This window comes from Ambystoma mexicanum, chromosome 4q (assembly GCF_040938575.1).
Source record: "Ambystoma mexicanum isolate Mex_15411 chromosome 4q, UKY_AmexF1_1, whole genome shotgun sequence".
NCBI classification, from domain to species: domain Eukaryota; kingdom Metazoa; phylum Chordata; class Amphibia; order Caudata; family Ambystomatidae; genus Ambystoma; species Ambystoma mexicanum.
The window spans coordinates 1,131,225,385-1,131,243,713 of record NC_090928.1 but is presented as its reverse complement, the minus strand read 5'-3'; the positions used below and the strand labels follow the sequence as shown (position 1 = coordinate 1,131,243,713).

Genomic DNA, 18,329 nt, shown 5'->3' with positions numbered 1-18,329 from the left:
CATTTTTTTTTTATTTTACCCCTTTTTTTTACTTACCTGACCCCAAAAACACATAAATAAAAAATTCGATATTTTTTTTGTCGAGATTTTTGTTTCGTGCTTTTTGCAATTCGAGATTTTATTTTCTGTATTTTGACCGACCACCACATAGCACAGCTCACATAGAAAGTAAAGGTCTTGGAGTATTTAATGTGACCAAAAAATAAACAAAAAATACACAAAATACGGCTGGGGTGCAGCGGCTAAAACGGAGGCAGGACGCCAGGATGCACGACCCGCACAATATGTGTGTAATGTTCAGCATACTTCCAAACATGCTACAAACCTGAAATGTTGGCAAGTGGGTAGGTTCCATGGTGTAGACAATGTAAGGATTATAAAAGGTAGGTTGATTTTTTAAAGTGGTCTCCAATGCTTAACCCTGCCATATGGCCTTTGTGCCGTAGTTCTACGTTCATTGTTCCTAAAGTACAGCAGTTCATGAAAACGTCTGTAGTTCATTGTCCTAAACCTTATACACTATCATCATTCTAGAAGACATTAGCAGCATTCACTTTTAAAGTCATGCAGTTGACACAAAACAGTGCTTTTGTAGTAATGCGGGTGATGGGAAGCGGTGCATGTCTCTTCAGTAGTGTCCGCAGTGACGTTGTCCGGCACATCGTGGCAAATCTCTCATGATAATTACGGGAACTTAATTTCCCATAGAAGTTGAAGAATGCATGCCACCTCAACAGTACAAGCTTACATACTATCCGTACACATACAGGTACAGCACTTTAAAGGCATGGTCTACTAAACATTTTTATTGTCCCTACGGGTCGGCCATGTTTTTTTAAGCCTAAGTGGCTCGATTTTAGAAAACTTTCCTATGAACCTTACCCGAGTTTTCGTCCATTAAACGCACGCGAAAACAAGCACCAGGGAGCCGCCATTTTCTGATAATCCTATCTTTCCCCGATCGCCCTGGCTGACCTGCTTTTGCGGCACTAAATCAATTCCCCCGCCCCTGAGCCTGACATTATCAAAACATTCATATTCCCCGCCTCTCCCCGTGACGTTACTGTGCTGCGTAGGCAAACGCGCCCAGTTGTCTTCTGCGCGACTCCACACAGAACCCGGAAACCAACACAGATCAACTCACAACACAGCGCGCCACAATTCGGAATATGAAACTGTACTTTAAAATGAAACAGCAACACGGTACATTTGTTAAAGTACATTTATTTGACATTAAATGTTTAGAGAATATTCAGCAATTGCCATATGAACTCCGGAAGCCATTTATTTTCTTTTATCTGTATCCGCAATAACTGTTCCGTTTCATCTTGAGTCACGCGCTGTTCCTTTATGGTACACAGGGTGTTCATTTTTGTAAAAAGAATCACTTTGGAAGCACAGTGAACTGCAAGGCTGTTCCATCAACTAGGCACTAGTCCAGCCTAAAGGTTGTTATGTTGCTTCTAGCCACTAGTACAGCGTAAGGGCATGTGGGCCCCTGGCGATCGTCCCATAATATGGTGATCGTGCTCCAGTTGTTGACACGAAGCTGCAGGTGTCTGCTGAAGAATCCATCCGCCGGTGTCTCAAACAGATGGCAGTGGCAGAATGGGATCAAATACCTGTTATGAAAACAAAAAAATGATAATTAGTCTCGCTAGCCGAACTTCATTAATATTACTCATTTTATTTATTACGACCGATCAGAAACTATTTGCTTGCAAGGATAGTTCAATGGAGTATGTTCGTCTCTAAAATCAATGCGAAAAGTAACTAGATAAATCGAGGCCAACACACAATGATAAACGACAGTTAGTCTACATGCGTGAGGAATGATATGATATATGATATGGCATTTGTAACGCGCCTATACTCGAGTGTTTCTAGGCGTGATGAGGCAGGTAGGGAACAAGGGCAGACAGACAACGATCCTACTAGGCCAGGTGTCTTTCTGATCGCGCATGGGGAAGGGCTGTACATGGTTAGTTGAATACAAATTAAATAATAGGGCCAGCTGTTGGCAAGTGCAAGGTAAATGCCGGGAGAAGGGGCTGAAGGATACACAGACAGTCCCGTAGTGCAGGTAGGTAGTGCAGGGAAATGTGGCTGGGCCAAGGACCGAGATCGGTGAGACCAGTGGACCTGCATGCCCATGTGCCCACTACGAACAATTTTACTTGCTTTTCCTAGCTCTTCATTCATTCATTTATTCATGCATCCATTCATTAAATCTTCATTCCGGTATAAAAGCGTGTAAAGATTTACTTACATTATATTTGAAATTTCCATTGTGTCTCTTCGTAATGCAGTCTGTAAAACAGACCGTGCTCTTGACAACGATTTTTCGTGTACTGACCTAAAATGAAACTCGGTCTAGTTTCTGAATTTTCTGCCTTATCGTCTCTTACGTTATTGCGCACTCCCTTCAAATGTAGTTCTTTCGGCATGGTCCCTGTCTCAAGGTCAAAAAACAATAGACCCTTATACTAGTGCGACTTGTGGGCCTCATCTGGGCGCTGTCCTTCGCATTCTTTATTTGCAACATCACGTAGTATAGGCATCTGTGAGAACTTGAAGTTTAGAATCCGTCTATGTAGTGCGCCTCAATGTGCAAATGCGAACTGGCTTCTCTCCCAAATGCCACGGCCTGCTTGGCTGGCGCGTTCTAAGTGCCCCAATTTTGTCCCCGTTGTCTGCGAGCTTTGCAGCCCAAATTGAGACATTTAATTTTTGGCGGAAGGTCAGGGAAAGTATAAAGTACCACAGTAGTTGAGTTAAAAGTGAGATTTATTGTTTGTTTTATTATTTGCAATACGCAAGCCTCCCCTCCGTTAACAGTGCGCAGCATTTACATGAGATGAGACATGAGAAAAATATATACATACACATATGTGAGGCGAATAGAGAGAATTCAAAGATGACACCCAGCTTGTTCGCCACCCATGATGGTGAAGGTAGGGGTTAGGTTTACAGGTACACTGTACAATAACATTTATTTACAAAAAGACAATCGTATTGCAATTATTTAAACCGGGATTTGTACTTCACAATCAGCTGTGCTTCGGGTGGGCATGGCACAGTCGCAATGTTCGGTGGCAATGGATCACTGCTCTGCACAGAAACGTCCAAAATTCCATATCTGTGCTTCTCTAACACAGCAACAATAAGGCCTTTCACAAAGTCGAACTGCATTTCATCATGGACTGGTTTGATCACCCATTGCTTACTTCGTTTTGAAAACACCTTAGTGTAGCGAGGCATCCTTACTTTACCCCTAGTCCTAGATTGTTCACGTCCGACATTGCTGTTATGGGCCAAGACCGCTAGTAGAGTGCGATGTTTCATGCCCCGAAAGCTAAAATGCAAGCGCTTTGGCCTGTACTTTAGGCACATATTGTGGAACACCTCTAAATCTCCTGTGTGACATCATTCTGTCAGTCCTCTCAAATCTCTTGATAGAGTTTTGTCGAAAACAATCTTCTCAATGGCTTTGTGTGTCGGTGAAAATGGAATCAACCACTTCTTCCGTGCCTCCTCTGGGGACAAAGGGCCATGTTCACATTGGTGGAAATGTTCATTTGCTGTCCAGCGGTGAACGTTGGTACAGTGGTGCATCAGTGACCGCCATTTTTCAAGTAGTATTTCCACTGACCCCTCACAAGTTTTTGAGCTCCACCAAAGATGGTTGGTGATAGAATGTGACCACTGCAAAATACTTTCAAAACCTTTTTTTTTCCCTGCAGCCGAGATTTTCTTATTGATTGATTTAGCAAGATGCCATACGTCAAATTGATGTTTAATATGTGGGAACTGCTCTCTCATTGTCTTGGCAATTGAAACGTGGCTATGAGGTTGCTGTGCATTCCCCTCGATTGTAGATATTCCACTGATTTTATAAAACCTAGTTTCTCCATGGCCACTGAGGATGTACATTGTGTTACCTGCATGACCACCAAACTCACAATTTTCTTACTATCCATGTCCTGAAAGTGGTAGGTGCAGTACTTGGCAGAAAATCCAGGGCTGTCGCACTGTCCATCGCCGGCTAGCCTGAATCGTTTGCCTTCGAATGTACTTGCTAGAGACAATTGTTCAATTTTCCAAGCATCACTAATGGCCGGAAACAGATAATCACGTTGGTATATGTAGTACAGCGCTTTAGAAATGAAATGGAGTCCCACAAACTGAAAGAAAGCCTCTAACTTTCTAAAACTGGAGCCACTAAAAAGTGATGCAGCTGCACACAGTAGATTGCCTGCTGGCAGTTTCCCCAGCATCGGTTGTGCAGACCATGAGAACCTATGATTTAATCTACAGGCGGCATTTATTTTGACGTTACTGCCTTTTATTTGACGAGTCACATTAATCAATGGCTTCCCACATACTTTCCCTCTAATGGAATGCACACATTTCAGCATTCTTATAATTTCCATCAAACAACTGTCGAATACAATGTATTTGCTCTCTTTTATTAGACTGTCATCCTGCGTCAACGTTGTTTCGGCCTTTGACGTTGTGGAGATTTCAACACATTGGAAAGTAATATCACTGATATCAAGTTCTGATGCGTCTATGGATGCTGCGGCTGGTTCATTCTCTGTCATTTCAACATCTATTACTTCAACATTGATGGGAGAACACAACAATGTCGACAGGTTTTTTGGTGGCAAATTTTTGGCGGGTGTAGATTGTGTAAATTGATCTGCAACTACTTCAGAGCTAGCTTCAATACATTCAATAACATCTTCTTGTGGTGGTGCGGTCGCACTGTAGCTATGGTCCAATGCAACTTTGCTGTAGTCTCCAAACACAGTTAATTCTTGGTCTGGCCATTGGACATGAGCATCTCGAGCCTGAACATGCCTCGCCTCAATTAATGGTTCCTCCATAGTGTAACGGTCTGGCAAGCCACATCTCTCATTCGCTTCACTGTCTGTGTGTGTATAGTTCTGACACCCACGGGTAACTGGAGGAGAGATTGGAAAAGGGATGTTCAGTTTAAACACAAGATGGAGTGTAGTAGAATTGACTGGAAAAAACATAACATTTTCCCCAGCACAAACATGTTTTTAAAGTTATGAACTGTTTGTAACTAACCTTTTTTTGTTTTTTTTTCTTTGCAACTTTTTTGACTCGACCTTCAACATCTGCACGCTGTAGCTCCGATTCGTTTCCGCATGTCCTCCCTTCCTCTTGCGCTGCAACAACTATATTTTCTGTATCCGCATAGACAGCACGGAATGAGGCTCCATCGTCTCCCTGAAACATAGTACTTTCATTACTATGTATCAAAATATTGTTAGCATAAAACACACGTGAGGACGAACACACAGGTACATCTCAATAGCCAAACACGATTTAAACATTGTGTGCAACAATCAAACGACAAGTATTCGACCAGTGATGATCTATTTCGATGGAACTGTCAGTATCCATACCTCTGGCTCTGCATGGACTGCCATGAATGGTTGCATTGGAGAGGAGGCATCCGCATCTCCCTGAAACACAGTACTTGCATTAGTATGCTTTTCAATATTGGAAACACAATACACACTTGGGGTCGACGGCACAGGTACATATAAAGAGATAACCACAAATGATGCATTGTCCAAAAGAATCAAGGAAAATCCAAATATGATCACATTTCATCGACTTATTTCAACGATTCCTTTACATCTGCATCATCTAAATGAGATGTTGTGATTGTGGTGGAAGCTCCGTCGTCTCACTGAAACACAGTACTTGGATTAGTATGGTTTTCAATATTGAAAACATAACACACACTTGGGGTCGAACGCACAGGTACATATAAAGAGATAACCGCAAATGATGCATTGTCCAAAAGAATCAAGGAAAATCTAAATATGATCACATTTCATCGACTTTTTTCAACAAATTATTTACATCTGCATCATCTAAATGAGATGTTGTGATTGTGGTGGAAGCTCCGTCGTCTCCCTGAAACACAGTACTTGGATTAGTATGGTCTTCAATATTGGAAACATAACACACACTTGGGGTCGAACGCACAGGTACATATAAAGAGATAACTGCAAATGATGCATTGTCCAAAAGAATCAAGGAAAATCTAAATATGATCACATTTCATCGACTTTTTTCAACAAATTATTTACATCTGCATCATCTAAATTGGATTTTGTGATTGTAGTGGAAGCTTCGTCGTCTCCCTGAAACACAGCACTTGCGTTAATAGGGAAGAAAGTATAGCAAATGGAATCACGTTATATGATCACGCGTGATGGAGCTGTCATTATCCATACCTCGTGCTGCTGAAGAATATCTATGGATGTTGCAAATGTAGTGCGCATTTCCGAAAGCTGTTGCGCCGATTCGTATACTTGAATGTCAGGCTCTGCATCAAGTGCAGGGGTTGACGCTCCATCAACTGCCTGAAACATAGTACTTGCGTTAGTGAGGATTACAATTGTGAAAACATAACACACACCTGGGGTCGACAGCACAGGTACATATCAACTGCTAACCACAAATGAAACATTGTGTAGAACAATCAAACAACAAGAATTCCAGCTCTGATGATGACGCTCGATGGAGTTGTCAGTATCCATACCTCCTGCTGTTGAAGAACATCTAGAAATGTTGTAGATGTGGCGGACGCTTCAGCATCTCCCTGAAAGACAGTACTTGCATTAGTATGGATAACACTAATTATAACTGAAAACAAACACCAGTGGACGATAACTAAGGTGTATATCAATTGGAAATCAGTAACCAAACATTCGGTAAAATAATTACACGATAGAATAAAACTATTACTTGACATGCATAAAACAAGTATGTAGCGGATTAGCCTAGTAAGATTACCTGATACGCGCTAGAAGTGGTTGATAACTGAGAGCACGTCAAGGATATAGAATGTTCTTGCTTCAGATTGAAGGGATAGTCAAGCAGTTGTAAAGGTAAATTAATGATTGATAATGAAATGCCAATATTAAAAATAGCCATGTAAGGCGACAGAATACTTGAAAAATGCTCAATACAGCACAGTTCCCTGTCCCCATATATATAATATATATATATATATATATATATATATATATATATATATATATATATATATATATATATATATATATATATACACATTGCGTTTGTGGGTTATGAAATCGAAAAAGAATATATTGATAAATGTCATTATTCAAAAAACTATACACTCATATCAATATCGAAATTATTACAAGTGATAGAACACCTACAATATCAATTAATCCATTCGGCTACCTACACACTACCGCAAGGCCTAAAGCTAAATCCAGACACTTGACTCACCGGTGGCGGAATGTGGACGAATAGAGTGGGAATAGCGTTTTCGCGCAATTTCCGTGTCGTTCGCCGTTTATTCTTCTTTGTTACCCAAGATGTTGTGTACATGTCCAAGGAAAAGTGCCGGCTGCAGATGCGGTATCGATCACCCCTCTTGTCCTGTAAGACTTGTTGGACTCTACTTTCCAGCTCATCTAGTGGATATCCGCAATGTCTGACCCATTCTCTTATTCGATCAACAGTTTTGGGGAATACATGCGTTGTAGTGCCTTCAGATTTAGCATGGGTCTTCGAAGGGCAACCGCTAATCGAACAGGCAGGCATTGTTGATAAATCTGAAAAGTAAATATCGACATTATTATACAATCTTCAAGAATAAAGATTTGATACAAAAGTACAATGATCAATGCAAGGTTTGTTTTGGTCGCAGGAACTATACCAGTTCATTATGTGCGGCTTAGTATTTGCATAAGTTGCAGAAATGTATAAATGATGTGACTAAAAACTGAACATGTGACTCATCCCTTGGATGTTCTGTATTGCACGAGAAGGAAACATGCTTACATTATAGACTGGACCCCCGAAGGGTGCAATTCGATGACAATAGACACAGATGAAAATAAATAGATCTATTGATAGCATAGCAATGGAAACTCAAGTCAATAGCAATGAGACCAATGAACCTAGCACTATTGTGTACTCAACTCGTAAATAGATAGAAATTTAAAAATCTGCGAAATATGACTAGGATACATGGCCTTACCTTGACCAACAAACAGTTGGATTCAGCAAGCAGAGCAGTATGTTGCAGGAAAATAGGTCGGTGGCCACGGGTAGCACACTGATGGGTTTGCTCTAAGCGGTCACAGAAGTTAACGGATAGCACGACGACAAGCAGATTAGCGTAGATCTCAGTGGTTGCCAGGTAACACGTTCAGGAGTTGACTTGCAAAGCACAAAGATGTTCTCATGAGACATATCAAGTGGTTTATAAAGTATTAGAAACAGGGGTGTGTTTGTGAATGAATGACGTATGTATGTCGTGGTCTTAGGGGGGCGGCCTGCTTCAAGGGGAGGCCTGGCTGGAGACACGGGGTCCGAGGAGTCCATATGACCGATGGCCCCTGGGCGTGGGACACCTTTTTAAGTGCATTATGTAGTTTGGCACCTTGGCCGTTTGCGCCCCTGACAGCCCCCCATGCCAGCGGGCATCCACCGGCGTGAACCGCCTTTTGATCAAGGGGGGTGGGATGGATGGGCCTGGGGCATGCAGATAAGGCACAGGAAGGCTGCTGAATGGAGACACACTTATGTGGATTGCAGGGGGGCGGCCTGCTTCAAGGGGAGGCCTGGCTGGAGACACGGGGTCTGAAGAGGCCATGTGACCGATGGCCCCTGGGCGTGGGACACCTTTTGAAGTGCACATGTAGTTTGGCACCTTGGCCGTTTGCGCCCCTGACAGCCCCCCATGCCAGCGCGCATCCACTGGCGCGAACCGCCTTTATATCAATATATAGTATATCGCCTTTATATCAATGATAGTATATCATGCTTATCAATAACAAATGCCACATACCAGAGATTCTTGTGAGCACAGACCCACACTTCAACCGGTGTATTATAGTGGTCAAGACCCTAAGGCCTGTATAATCCAATGGTAATTGTTAGTATAGATATATGTGTGACTTTTATAGAGACATAACCTACTGAAAGACTTTGAACAAGTGTTATTTAGTGCATGCATTATCGAGAATGTTATGTTAGCTTAGATAGATTGTGACCATCCTGCTTCACAGCGACCAGACCTTCACCCATTCGGAGCACAGATGTCCGACGTCCATCCTTGAATGGAGACACACTTGATTCATTTAAAAAATTGAGACAACCATTGTTAAAATATATGTGGTGTTTTATTTTGTATCTTATTTTCATGACACAAAAATACAAGACTTTAAAGATCATACAGGTCAGGTTGCAGCACAGCGAGAGAAAATCCCCTGTACTGACCGCTGTCACTCGGGAACGTTTGTCTAATGGCACGAACGGCACAGGCGGGTATCACTCTTCGAACGCGGTGTCCAAGCCTCCTGTGAAGCCACCATGTAAAGGAACGATAGGCCACCAGCCTGTACCACCTGTGAAAAGGAATGAAACCAACTGTTTTTAAATGACCAAGATAAGTTTAATAAACGTTTGTTGTCAATGACAATTCTTGTAACTAATGGCATTTTACACGGACAAATGCTATCTAGACAATGCACACTATTGAACGACTTACATGCGTTACAATGATATGTAGATGTAATTTTGGATATAGTAGAAGAACATGAAATAGGAGTGGCATGACAAGCAGAGTATACTTACTCGTTACTCGGATTACGAGGACGAACAGTTGCGCGAAGTTCGTGCATAAGCACCATCATTATTCTCAACACGGCCCGTGTGAGGCAGGCTGCCCTGAAGTCTGGCAGTTCGGTGATGCATTGCGGTCGTGGCTCGCCTTCTGAAATGTAGGCCAGGCATCCCGAGTTTTCTCGGCAGCAGCAGTTCTCGTCCTCGGTTGGCATTAGCTCGCACTGATTGCATGTGCACCAGGTGGAGATGCCGTCCATTCGACTAGGCCCAGGCTCTTCATCTGTTGATTCGTCCTGCCAACTGCCGTCCGAATCTCCATCGTTTTCGCGTGCTTCCCTTTCCAGTAGTTCCTCCTCGGTATACTCGGGCTCGTACATGTAGGGCATTATTGTAGCCATTGTGTGTTAAACATACTAAAATAATTTATAGCGGTGGTACTGGTATCTGTTCACACGAGCTACAAGCGGCGAAGGTAGCTGACCAGAGCACTGAAACAAGTCACAGAATACTCAAAGTAACACAGAGAGAGGAATGGAATCGAAAATCTGCTGCTGTGTGTAGAGGCGTCCTGCCATTTCCATGGCGACACGTCATTAGCTGAAGCGCATCGAATGTTGACACGAGACATGCTTTAACGTTGGGAAATGGGCAGTACGAGTCTGCTGATGACAGGCTCAGGGGCGGGGGAATTGATTTAGTGCCGCAAAAGCAGGTCAGCCAGGGCGATCGGGGAAAAGATAGGATTATCAGAAAATGGCGGCTCCCTGGTGCTTGTTTTCGCGTGTTTAATGGACGAAAACTCGGGTAAGGTCCATAGGAAAGTTTTCTAAAATCGAGCCACTTAGGCTTAAAAAAACATGGCCGACCCGTAGGCACAATAACATTTTTTACTAGACCATGCCTTTAAAGGGATTCATCTGTCATGACCACTGTGAGGGGGCACAAGTTGTGCCACAAGCAGGCTCCCACCAGAACCCTGAGGGCCTTAAAACCACTGCAAAAGGGCTCCTGGAGCCAGTCCTGGCGCCTTTGGCCCCAGGCTCATATGTAGTAAGGAAGGGTTGTTCAAACTAGGTACCATTTATGTACATGGGCCTTTAAATCCAACATGGAAGCACCTACACAGTCTACTTCTAAGAACCAAGCCATGCTGTCTAGTGTTTTGGGTGTGGCAGGCCTGGAACTACTTTCCCTGGTGCTACTTTACCTGGGCTATAAAAACCACACCTTGACTGCAGAACATGCTTCGTGTTATTCTGCAACCAGCAGCGTGACGCTCACCGTGTCCAACTCCTGGTCTTCAGCATCTTCCTGTAATCCTGCAAGAACAAGAGGATTCTGTCTTACCTGAGAAAACACCATCTAGCATTCAGCATCTCAACTGGGCTGCAATCTGTGGAAACCGAGAGAAGAAGAAACATCACTCACCTGTGAGTACTAGCTTAAGGACTTCCGGCGAACCGCTACCACAGCTGCTGTTCGAACATTGCGACCTGCAATAACGAGAAAGGGAAAAACAATATTAGAACGCGTGCTTCCAAAACATCGAATTCCATCAGTCTTACCTGAATTCCATCGCGCTACACCACGCTTCCATCCGGAGCTCCACAGCAACATCTGCAAAGGAAAAGAGACATAATCAGGTTCGCTTTCAATATTAAACAACCGCACAGCGCTGTACTACTTTAACAGATTCCGAGGGCCTGTTTTTCATCACGCTCTCATCCACTCGCAGCACCACAGCGGCCTGTCAGGAGAAGTGGAAAACACAGGTTAGCTTCAAAAGGCAATAAAGGTGCTGCGCTTCGCGCTTTCTCTTGCCTAGAAACGTGCCTCTCCATCCGGCGCGCCAGCATCAAGACCTTCGCACCCGAAAAGAAGGAGATAGACATTAATGAATTCCCACCATAAACAGAACAAAGACTTACAATTAACAAACCTACGTGCCTACCAGCAGATTCGGGGTCACAGCAGGCCTGGGCCCAAGTAAGGCGTACTGCACCACTGAAGCAACTCGGGCAGCTCGCCAACAAACGTCAAGCACCCCTGCACAAGAAACGTAGGACGGATAGCTCACCCTACAAATAACTAAGGTGAGAAAAGAACCCAGTGGGAAGGGAATCGGTCAGAGGGAGGTGGGAGATTCACCCATTAGAGACAGTTATCACAAATCCGCCCCTTCTGTCATTGCAGATTCATTATTCAGCACTGGGCAACTACGCATCCAGGGCTTCAGATCTCAGAGCCTTCTAGACGCCCTGGGGATATCAGGTGAGTGTAACATCAACTCCATTAAGGAAGAGCTGAGGGCCATACGACTGATGACCCTCCAGAATAGGTGTGTCCTTGATATTATCATGGTGATGGAAGGAGGAGTTTCTGTTTCCGGAGAATCATAAGTATGTGGGACGACAGGTCTATTGTACCCCAAATGGACAATTTAACTACATAACCTAGAGTGTGGATGAACATGTCAAATCAGCAGGCACCCTGAGGGGGGTGATGAGGTCTGGACACACAAACACTTCTTCAAGAAAAAAATCCCAGGATGTGGAAATGATTGAGGAGGTGGTCGAGGACTCGACCAGAGGTGGCGGGGGGTGCAGAGGAGCAGCTGCATGCCTCTGCAGGAACCCTGCCCCCTTAGCTCCCATGTGTTGGAGACCTGAGATTGTGCTGTGTTCGAAACCTGCAGTTGTGCCAATACCACAGCGTGTGTTCGAGGGAAGATACCCATTGAGACAACCCTACCGAATGTATCCCCGAATTGATGACAACCTAAGGGAGGAACTCTCTGAAGGAATCTGAGAAAGAGCAGAGAAAAGAATCCAGGGACATCACAAAAAGTATACACAACGTCTCGGGGTACTGACTAAAGCGAATGTATGGATCCTAAAGAAACTAATGACAAAAGTCCGGAATCGAGTGAACTCTCAAATATAAAGGAAGAAGATTACACATACTGAAAGTGCTGCAGAAAATCAACCATTCAATAATTGTAAAAACGCTGAAACGCAAGGTAGACCAAGTCATCATAGAAGCTGGCTATATGTAAGTGATTAGAACGTGGGCGAAGCCGCCATTTTATAGAAGCTGGACATCATGTCTGGTATCATGAATTTAGCATGCCAGGACCCATGAAGCAGGAAGGGAAAGCTGTACCTATTCTGGAAAGGAGCGAACGTGCAAAGGATCCTCCCTTGTTAAGGTGCAAAGAAAGAACACCAAGATTGCCACGTTTTATTCATTTCGAGCATTTAAAACCTGCAAAATGGACTAAATTGTGGTCTCCTGTCACGTGAGCCAAGAATGAAAATAGAGTTTGAACTTGGCATCCCAGAACACGAGCGAGTATTCTCACTCCCATGTATCTCACTCCCATGTATTCTAAAATACAAGGATACTTTGCAAGGCCAAGTTCAAAGACCATCTTCATGGCAGAAGGCATGGGCAATGAGAGATGCTGGGCTGATTGGGTGGGGAGGCAGTGTCATGTCCCATCTCCTTGCACCTGAGTCTGTGCTTATGTGCTGCTAAGTGAATAGAATGTTCAGACCTGGCACAAGCGTGGCAACCAATTTAAGTGGTCCATATAATGAAGTACCTTATAGTTTGAAAACCAATGAGAAACTGTGTATCTAATATTTCTGAAGAAGACCTGATAGTGGGCAGCCAATTACAATTCTAGCTCCTATAGAAAGTATACTTAAAATCCCGACCCATAGTAGGTTTTTCATTATTGCCACGCAGTATGAAGCCACCTTTGTTGTATTTTTGATATAAAAGCTATGTTTTGTGTGAAGTTTGCTGGTAGAAATAGAGCGTGCGTCCGTTGATGTTCATTATAACTCCCGGTTTTAGATAATTGTTAATAAAACTGTACTTTGCCATCTTCCTCAGTTGGTTGGGTTATTTGGACTCATTTATCTGTGTGATGCCATCCATTCCATATGCACTTTCCTAAAGGTCCCTAAGCTCACACGTACAACATCCTGTTGATCTATCGACAACCTAACACCACCAATCAACCAGACATTGACATCCCACTACTCATCACACCACTAACGAAGTTTTTAACCAAATGTATTATCCTTGGTGATGTTAACTTGGGCTTCAACGACATAGCTGACTCCAAAGTTGGTTGTGTTAGCATCAGCCCTTCAAGACATGCATTTCTCCCGACTTATCAATACACCCACACACACAACAGAGGTAGAATTATTGATTGTATTCTCACTTCCAACTCCACCATTAACATTTAATCCATCTCTGAAGTATCTTGGAGTGATCACTACCTGATCACCTTTGAACTTGTCATCTACAACTCGCAGGCCATTACGATATACCCGTAAACTCTCACTCGGCAGCCTATATCCCACGATCACAGACGGCATCACTTTCAAACCATGATTCCACCAACTCCAACGACATTGCCAACCTTTCACTCCTGCCTTCAAATCACTCTAGACACTCATACTCCTATTGTTGCATAAAATCCCTAAAGCACACAAACCCGCCAACCAGTGGTTTGATGAGGAACTCATCAACTTACATCGCAAGAAATGAGCCCTAGAACACTTGCGCAATAAGAACCCCTCTGCGACTAATGGAAAGGCACTAGCCACAGCTACCGAAAATTACAAATCTTCAATAGTGGCACACAATTCCAACTCTTCCTATACCTGCATTTCTAAAGCAGGGTCTAACACCAAATGGCTATTCTCCATACTCAGAGAATTGGAATCACCTATTCCCACCGCCTCAACCACGCAAGTAGATAAAATATGGTCTGACACATAAAATGTATTCCCTCCAGGATAAGATAAAAGAATAAAGAGATGTCCTGGCTACCAAACCTAATATACTGAACATAGAAGTCACTGCTAATCTTAACCTTCCACATAGTTTGCCCCAATTCAAATGTAACTGTCACTCAAGAGCAGACACTATTTACTATCCTTGCCCTAAATCCCTCCCAACTGCAAGGGAGACACTTGCCCTGCCCGACTTGTGAAACTCTGCGCACCCACGGTAGCTCCTATCATCACTGATTTCATCAGCGCCTCCTTCTCCTCAAAGTCGGTTCCCACCAACATCAAAACATCTTAAGTCCGGTTATCTTCTCTAACAGCGCCTCGATGCCTTATGGGCTGCAAGTGCGCTTGACAAATGCAAATAAATAAATAAAGCAGCATTGATAACACATTACTCAAAAAACCCACCCTTGACCCCACCACTCGTACAAACTACTGGGCCATCAATACTGTTCCCTTTCTACTTAAGATAATAGATTGTTTAGCCAACTCCCAAGTCCATCTCTTTCTAGAGAGCAACCACCTTCTTGGCTCCAGACAATCAGGCTTTCGCCCGAAGCGTAGCCCGGAAACTGCCCTTCTGGACCTTAAAATCCAGATGGACAGCATCTGCGATGCTGGAAACCGAAGTATCCTCTTCCTCCTCGACCTCTCTACCGCCTTCGACTTAGTTGACCATGAAAACCTCTGCCAATCCCTTGGCAAAAACTTAAATTTCTCCCCAGAATCCGCACTCTGGGTCAAATCATTTTTATCAGAATGCACCATCAGAGTCTTCATTGGAGAAGAGGCAGCGGATCCCATCTCCGCACCTCTCTGGGTTTCCCAAGGATCCTACCTTTCCCCGACACTCTGCAACACTTAAACAAAACCCCCATTTGCTGTTCTGGACTTCCTGAGTATCACATATACAAACTTTGCCGATGATACCCACATTCTTATCCCTATCTCTGGTGATTACAAGTAGGACACTACCAAAATCAATAAAGTATACATCACTACCCAAAATTGGATGGCTACGCACAGCCTGTGTCTCAATGACGGCAAAGCAGAGCTCCTCATTGTGGGCTCCCACGGTCTGCTGAAATCTCTTAATAACAACTACTCGTCCATACTCATTGATGGCACATTCATCCCTGTTTTGAAACAAGTAAAAACACGGAGTCTACCAAGAAGCTAATTTCACAATGGCTAGGCACATTGCCTTATCCTCTTTTATGGCATATACTTCTAAAGTAATTTCACTAAGCAGACGATTTCTGTCACCACATAATTGTCTGACTTTAGCGAAAGCTCTATTCCTATCCAAACTGGACTACTACAATGTGCTCCTCCTGGGTACCTCTGCTACAAACCTATCTAAACTGCAACTATTGCAGAACTAAAGCCCTGCGAGCCGCCCTAGGCTTAAAACGCAGCAACCACATCTCAACTAGACGAGAAGCTCATTGGCTGCCCATAAAAGCGAGGATTCTCTTCAAGACGCTCATCGTGGCTCACAAGTGCATTTACAATGATGTGCCCCCATACCTCAATAACTGTTACTCTAAAATCATCACAACAGTCTTTAAGAACTAGTTGCACAATCTCACTGGACATAACACGGTATAAGAGCAAAAGGGCAGTAGGCGCTAGTTTCAGTTGCAGCCCCCACAAATGAACAATCTTACCCCACTTTCAAAAAACTTGTCAAAACCTGGCTTTTTGACAAATATGAGTGATGCCACCTGTATGTGTTCTTATGATTGTACTTGCATCTGATAATATGCTGTAACAAACGCTGTGATAACCCTGGTTTTGACGTTCAACAAATGCTAGCAACAAATAAATAAAACTGAGATCTGATGATGCCATGGGCCCTTTTTGCATCCTCTTCGGATACTCCCCATGCAAACATCTACATTGGCGAGAACCTGGAGAGGAATTGAACACGCTAAGCAAGATGTGGGAGGAGAGGCATTACCCAAATCTCAAGCCGCAATGAACTGAAATACATGTATTTATTTATTGGGTATTTATAGTGCACCTATACACAATGTGTTTCAAGGTGCAATGAGTTGTGGGTGGGGCAGGGAAGACAAAAACAGTCCTACTAGGCCTTGCGACATTCAGATCATGCAAATTCAATAACAAGAAGTGCAGGGGGAGGGGAGGAGAGGCGGTATTGCCGGTCAGTTCGGAAGGGCCAGTGAGAGAGTGATTGCCAGGGGAGGCCAAGTTGTCAGAGCCAGGGGAATGCAGAGAGTGCGTAGGAAGGAAGGCCCATGAGCTAAGTGTGAGGTAAAGGGCTGGAAGGGCTCGAGGGTGCTGGCCCAGCCAGGCTAGTGTGGGCAGAGGGGGGCTGAAGGAGGGTCAGGGGAGACAAAGTGAAGGTGTAGACTGGACGAGGAGGGCCTGGTGTCCTGTAAGAATCAGTAGGAAGCAGGCAGCCAGTCAGTAGGCAGCAAGGGACATTAGCAGGGAAGAGGGAAGGAGGAAGGGAAAAGGAATGTCTTGAAAAGCTTCCAGAACTTAACGAGATCCAGCTCAAGTCTGAGAGGGGCAGGGAATCCATTCCAGAGGGAGGCACCTGCAGAGGATAGAGCTTTACCCCCCACTCACTGCTGGGAAAAGTGACTGATCTGCAGAGAGTTGGAGCTAGAAGCAGAAAGGTATTTAGGGAGATAGGGTTGGATGTTATGGGGTCCCAGGCCTCAGAAAGCCTTGTGGATGCTGCAGAGGGTCTTGAACTTGACCCTCGCAGCAACCGGGAGCCAGTGGAGAGGTTTTAGGGCTGAAGAGATGCAGTCTATGGGCTTGAGGCCAAGGCTAAGTCTTGCAGTCCTATTCTGGAGTAGTTGAAGGGGGTAAAGGGAGGAGTTGGGCAGATTGAGGAAGAGGCTGTTGCGGTTGGCCAGCCTGGAGAGGACCAGAGCTCTGGAGACATTAAGTTTCTGAGGGAAGGTGCGGAAAGGGAGAAAGCCTCTGAGGTGGTGCAGCTGAAAATGGACCTTCTTGTCAAGATTTGCGATGTGAGGAGAGAAGGAGAGGAGTTGAAGATGACACAATGTTTTTTGCCTCCGAGGCGGGTGAGGGTAGGAAGCCGATGGAGGGCGGCCAGAGTGTGGGAAGGAAAGAGCGAGCAGGGGTCCCAATAAGAAGGATCTCTGTCTTACTAGCATTATGCAGAGATCGTTGGCAGTGCACCATGCCTGAATAGCAGACAGGCAGTCCGGAATGAGAGAGGACGAGAAGGAGGCAGAGTAGGGAAGCTTAAAGGATAGCTGTGTGTCATCCACATAACACTGTGTTCCCTCAACTGGCATAGCTTATATGCTCATGGCAGCTATGGTAGAGCTAATTGTGGCTGCAGGGGCTTCCTCGGCATGGGGTCCGCTTATGCAAATACAAGTGATGCATACACCATTTGAAACTTTTTATTACGTCACAATTACTATCTAAATTACAGTTCAAATGAACAAAATAAAACAATGTTATTTCAATAAAAAGTTTTTAAAAACAGTATAAAAAATCACTGGTACAATGGCGAAAAAGGGGGAAAAAACACAAACACCAAACGATTGGATTTGACTATGCTTGTTTTATTTGGTCTCTTCTGGAAGCTGACTGGAAGCGTTTGCTGTGCAACGTGACCAACACCTGACACGAAAAGTTACCTCTGCACCCTCTTACTTGCCCAATCCAAATGCAGAACATTTTTTCCACAACGGATTCCAGAAGACCTGCAGTGGTATCTGGAAATATCAGAGTCAGGGGGGTAAGTTAACATACCGGTTTCTGTCACCTCCCCACCCGTCTTCCATAGGGAAGCACTGGGTGTGAAGCCCTTGGCCTAACAATGTCTGACCTCTGGTAATC

General features: G+C 44.1%; 1 protein-coding gene across 6 annotated transcripts in view; it reads left to right on the top strand.

Annotated features, from left to right (window-relative positions):
- CLIP4 (CAP-Gly domain containing linker protein family member 4) overlaps window positions 1–18,329 on the top strand; it is a 609,451-nt gene that overhangs the window by 492,881 nt on the left and 98,241 nt on the right. The gene's annotated exons all lie outside the window — the stretch shown is intronic.